Raw genomic sequence first — 6,000 nt, 5'->3', positions numbered from 1 at the left:
CCTGGAACTGGAGTTATGGAAAGTTGTTAGTCGTCATGTGGGTGCTGAGAACTGAACTCATGGGTCCTCTGCAAGAGTAGCCAGTGCTCTTAACTGCTGAGCCATCTCTCCAGCCCCTAGTACACTTTTCAAAAAGTTGTTTGGACAAGGGGCTTGTTTTGAAGTGACATCTTTCCTTGTGTCTACCATTCAGTGACACTTCTGCCTTCCAAAACTACATACACATGTCAAATTCATTTTAGTGTTTGAATTTCTCCTGTTGAGACTTCCCTGGTTTTCCCTTAGATTTATAAGTAAGCCATTCTTTTGAGATTTTGTATCACTGAAACAGAATTGCATTATTAACTATTGAAACAGGGTTTTTTTTGGGGGGGATTTGACATCTCTACTACTTGAAGTCGACAGAGTAAATTAATGAGATTTTTATTGCTTGATTGAGAAACAAAGGAAGTACCTTTGATTTCATTACCAGATGGCACAGTGAACCAAAATGTGGTTAAGAATGCCTTTTAAGAATTGTATGGACTTGGGCCTATGAGCTGGCTCAGTAGGTGGAAGGCTGAAGTACAAACCTGAGTACCTAAGTTTGATTTCAGAACCCACAGTAGAGGGAGAGAACTCCAAAAAGTTGTCCTGTGACCTCCACACTCATACCTGCATTCACACATACACACGTGGTAAACATAAATATTATTTTTAATAGACTATCTTTTATTCTTTGACAATTTCATATATGTAGAAAATGATTCTTAATCATATGCACTCCCAGTTCCCCCAGGGACCCCCAACTTCTTCCCACTCCCCACAGGCATCCAATTTATGTCCTGTCCCTTTGTTGTTTTTGTTAATAACCCATTGAGTCCAGTTAGTGCTGCCTGTTGGAATGTTGACTGATCTTGCTGACTTGATCTTGTGCCAGTCAGTTGGAATGAGTTCATGGGTGCCATGGCCATGTCATGTCCCAGAAAACAGCATTTCACAGCATTTCCCACTCCCATTCTCCAGCTCTTAACATTCTTTTCTGCCCCTCTCCTGAGATGTTCCCTGAGCCTTGGGGTGTGTTGATACAAATGTCCCATTTAGGGCTGAGTATTCAATAAACACTTATTCTCAGCATTTTGATAGGAGTTTCTGCATTAACTGCTGACCACTGCAGAGAGAAGTTTCTCTGACCAAGGTTGAGAGGGCAGTACTAATCTGTGGGCATAAGCATCACTTCGTCGTTAAGCAAGGCACCAGTAATAGGTTCCACCCTAGGTCTGTGACTTTCCATGCCATAGACTTGACCAGTTTATAGTAGCAGACCATAAATAATATTTTTAAAGAGAATTGTATGAATATAAGCAGTATGAATAAACATTCTCAGCATTTTTTTTTCTTCTTTTTTTTTGGTCTTTTTTGAGACAGGGTCTCCCTGTAGCCCCAGCTGTCCTAGAACTTGCTATGTAGACCAGGCTGGCCTTGAACTCACAGAGATCCACCTGCCTCTGCCTCCCGAGTGCTGGAATTACAGGCATGTGCCACCATGCCCAGCATAGTCTCAGCATTTTGATAGTTAGCAAATAAATGTAGTGCTTTACATAATGAACACGCAATAAACATTTGGCCAATTACAGCATGTGCAAAAAGACTACAAAATGACTCTTGCTGGTACCATTGTATGTCTGCTTGCCCTAGTTACTTTCTATGGCTGTGATAAAAACACTGACCAAGCTGGGCATGGTGGCACACGCCTTTAGTTCCTGCACTCGGGAGGCAGAAGACAGCTCTGTGAGTTCCAGTCCAGCCTGGTCTACATAGTAAGTTCCAGGGCAGCTGCAGCTACAAAAAGACAGGGAAAAAAAAAAAACAAAAAAAAAACACTGACCAAAGCCAACTTGGGGAGGAAAAGGTTTATTTACCCTTCAGCTTACAGTTCATGATGGAGGGAACCAGGGCAGGAGCTCAGGGTAGGAAACAAAGTACAGACCATGGAGGTAACACTGCTTACTGGCTTCCTCCTCTGGCCTGTACTCAGTCTGCTTTCTTATATAACTTCGGACCACCTGCCCATGAGTGGCACTGCCCACAGTAAGCTGAATCCTCCCACATCACTCAGCAATCAAGTAAGTGCCCCACAAACATGCCCACGGGTCAGTCCAATGGAGGTAATTCCCCAACTGAGGTTCCCTATACTCAGGTGTGCCAAGTTGACAACTTTAGCTATCTAGTAAACTCAGGAGCATGGTAAGTGAATAAATGTTTGAATCTTAATAATGCTTCAGATTTGTCCAGCGTATTTATTTTGTGCAATTAGATCACAACTTTACAATACGAAATGCTTTATGGAGGAAGAAGGAAAGGTATTTTATCAATGTCTGGATGAGTATGCTTTCTTTCAGACCAACATTTTTAATTTTGAGGCTTTGTAAAGTGGGTTACAAATATCTTACATAATTGGGAACTAAGGGACTCGGGGCAGAATTAAAGTTGTGGAATCTCTATGTTGGAAAACACTTGAGAATTTACCTACTTACTAACTCTGCTCTGATGCTGACTCTTGTTTTTCCTTGGTTTATGAAATAGCAGTACTTTGGGGACTGAGGCTATAGCTCAGAGTACGTGCAAGCACAAGGTCCTGGTTTTCATCTCCAGCACCACACACACAGAATAATGAATGCTCACCTCAGCAGCACATAAACAAATGGAAAGGATACAGAGAAGATTAACATGGTCCCTGTGCAAGAATGACATGCAAGGGGGCTAGAGAGATGACTCAGCAATTAAGAGCCCTGGCTGCTCTTACAGAGGACCCGGGTTTAGTTTCCAGCACCCACATGTCAGCTAACAACCCCCCATAACTCCAGTTTCAGGGGAATCTGATGTCCTCTTCTGACCTCTTTGTATGACACAAGAGCACTTACACACAGGCACTATACTTATAAAAATAATAAAATACAGCTGGGCATGGTGGTGCATGCCTTTAGTACCAGCACTTAGGAGGCAGAGGCAGGCAAATCTCTGTGAGTTCAAGGCCAGCCTGGTCTACAAAGTGAGTTCCGGGCCAGCTGGGGCTACAGGGAGACCCTGTCTCTAAAAGGCAAAAAAATAAATAATAATAAAATACTTTTTAAAAATAATGACACACACACATAGCCAGGCATGGTGTCAACATGCCTTTAGTCACTGCACTCGGAAGGTAGAGGCAGGCAGATCTATGTGAGTTCAAAGCCAGCCTGGTCTACATAGTTCCATGCAAATTTATAAAGCATTCCCTTTTTTTAAGTGATAATGGGCCAGCAAGATGGCTCCATAAGTAAAGGCACTTTCTGCCAAGCCTGATGCCCTGAATTAATTTTAGGGACCCATGTAATGGAAAGAGAAAACCAATTCCCACAGTGGTTCTCTGATCTCTACATGTACAGTGTGGCACATGCACAGTTACCCACAGCTACATAAAATGAATGTAATTTAAAATTAAGGGACTGGAGAGAGGATTCGGGTTAAAAGCACTTGCTGTTCTTCCAAAGGACTTGGGTTCAGTTCCTAGCACCCATATGGTAGCTCTGTCACCCCCTTTGCAGGCACCACACACATGCCCAGTATACGTACCAGCAAGCAAAATATTTGTACAAATAAATAAATCATTAAAAAAATAAAAATTTCCAGGCGTGGTGGTGCACGCCTTTAATGCCAGCACTCCAGAGGCAGAGGCAGGTGGATCTTTGTGAGTTCTAACCCAGCCTTGTCTACATAGTGAGTTCCAGGCCAGCTAGGGGCTACAGGGAGACCCTGTTTCAAAAAGACCAAAAAAAATTAATAATAAATTAGCTTATAAAGTGATGATGATGATAGCATTCTGGGGGTGGTAGGACCGTACTCCAGCCCAGCCACATGCTTTTCATATCATCTAAAACAGAAGAGGTGGATGTCACTAGGCATGAGAGAAATGTTCATACTCTAGAAAAGGGTCAAATCAAGAACATTTCCCTAAGGCCAGCAAGATGTCTCAGTGGTTAAGGGTGCTTGCTGCCACACCTGATGAATTCAATTCCTAGAGCCCCATGGTGAAAGGAGAAAACCGACTCCTGCAAGCTAACTTCTGATGTCCACACGTGCTATGGCACATACACCCACCCATATGCACAAATAAATTAATAATTTTTTGTCTTTTTGTCTGTGAGCCTGAGCCTTTAACAGCTGCACCAGCCCATAAATGTAATAATTTTTTAAGAAAACAAAACATCCCATTAATTTATCTCCCATGCTTCCAGAATATTCTTACACCTATGATGCTCTAAAATTATTCCTCCTTTTCACCAATAGTGATCAGGTGAATATATTACATACTTTTCCAAGGAAATATAGAGTTGTTGATTTGTGTTTTAAAAAAGGAAACTAGGGGCTGGAGCAATGGCTCAGCAGTTAAGGGCACTGGCTGCTCTTGCAGAGGACCCAGGTTTGATTCCCAGCACCCACATGGTAGCTAACACAACCTCTAACTCCAGTTCCAAGGGAATCTAATGCCTCTTCTGACCTCTGTGGGCACTGCATGGCAAGGGTGCACTTACACTCATGCAGGGAATACACTCATACACATAAAAATAATAAATTTAAATAAAATAGAAACCAATTAGAATTTGTTTTATAGCCAAATTAGTTTTGTGCCCTAGGTTGATGCTGTTGTGGGAACACTTGTTCAACAACAGTAGAGAGCCTGACAACAGTCTGCCTCTGACACGCTGGTGCAAAGGGAAAATCAACTGTTGTGTATAACAGATAATGGTAATTTAAAACTAGAAAAGAATATTGAAAGTATAAAACCCTAAGACATTATAGAAACTTAATCCAGAAAATATTTTAAGGATTTCCAAATTTTCAGATTTTGAAAATAAGACTCCCAAAAGTTACTAATTTAGAACCAAGACAGTAGCCTAACTTGGTGTCAGGGATCCTGTGTGGTGAAATGCACAGAGGCTGAAATTCAAACCAGGTAAGTTGGGTTTGCCTTTTCTTTTTGCTTCTCATGAACTGTGTTTACTGAGTCCCTAACATCTTAGGACCTCAGTTTGGTCATCTGTAAAATGGAGACCATTCCAAGTATCTGAGAGTCAAAGTACTGAGTACATTGGAGACACTTTGTGAATCTGACAGTATGACAATCATTTTGAGTGCCTGTTTGCAGTGGTGTTGGATGCTCTTGTCACTGAAGTTTTAGCTGTGTTTGCTTCCAGAGAGTTTAAGGTGTACTTCAAGAGATGAAACTAACACTTTAAAAATAGTGTCAGTTAATTTATTCATTTTCTGTCACTGTTCTTTGTTTCCAACTATGCTATTTAAAAAAAATACATTTGTTCTTTACTTCTGTTTCCTAGCACAGAGCACTTAACACTGGAAAATAAACTCGGGTCCTTTGCAAGAGCAGTACATGTTCTTAATTGCTAAATCATCTCTCCAGCCCCAGAATTTCAGTTTTACAAGATGAAAATTCTAGAGATATGTTGTAAAACAACTTGAATATGCTTAACCTTACAAAACTACACTTAAAGATAGGTTCAGTGTGCCAGGTATGTTGGCCCATACTTTTAATCCCAGCACTGAAGCAGGGGAGGATCAAGAGTTCAAGACCAGCCTGGACTAAATGAGACCTTTTCTTAAGCCAACAGACAAAAACTGGTTTAGACAGCAAATACATGTATTATTACAGTTTTAAAAAAATTATTTTTGTGGAGCTGAGGACTGAACCCAGGGCCTTGAGCTTGCTAGGCAAGTGCTCTACCACTGAGCTAAATTCCCAGCCCCTACAATTAAAATTTTTAAAGAGAATTTTTTCATGTAAAATTTGACTAAGCAAAATAGTAGGTGGTTTGGGACTAGAAAGATGGCTCAGTGATTAAGTGCACTTGCTGCTCTTCCAGAGGACGTGAGTTTGGTTCCTAGGACCCACATTGGACAGTTCACAATCACCTGTAACTCTAGTTCTGGGGGATCCAACACCCTTTTCTGGCTTCTGCAGGCACC

The 6,000-nt window shown here is 41.4% G+C and overlaps 1 non-coding gene across 1 annotated transcript; it reads left to right on the top strand.

The window, feature by feature from the left end:
- Positions 1–2,658: 2,658 nt before the first annotated feature.
- Positions 2,659–2,763, top strand: LOC115068654. Its single transcript, XR_003847983.1, has one exon. It is a non-coding gene; the product is annotated as a U6 spliceosomal RNA (small nuclear RNA).
- Positions 2,764–6,000: the final 3,237 nt, after the last annotated feature.

Source organism: Nannospalax galili, unplaced genomic scaffold, assembly GCF_000622305.1.
Source record: "Nannospalax galili isolate Female #2095 unplaced genomic scaffold, S.galili_v1.0 scaffold388, whole genome shotgun sequence".
NCBI lineage: Eukaryota > Metazoa > Chordata > Mammalia > Rodentia > Spalacidae > Nannospalax > Nannospalax galili.
Note: the sequence above shows the minus strand (reverse complement) of the source record. Positions and strands in the feature narration are given on the sequence as shown.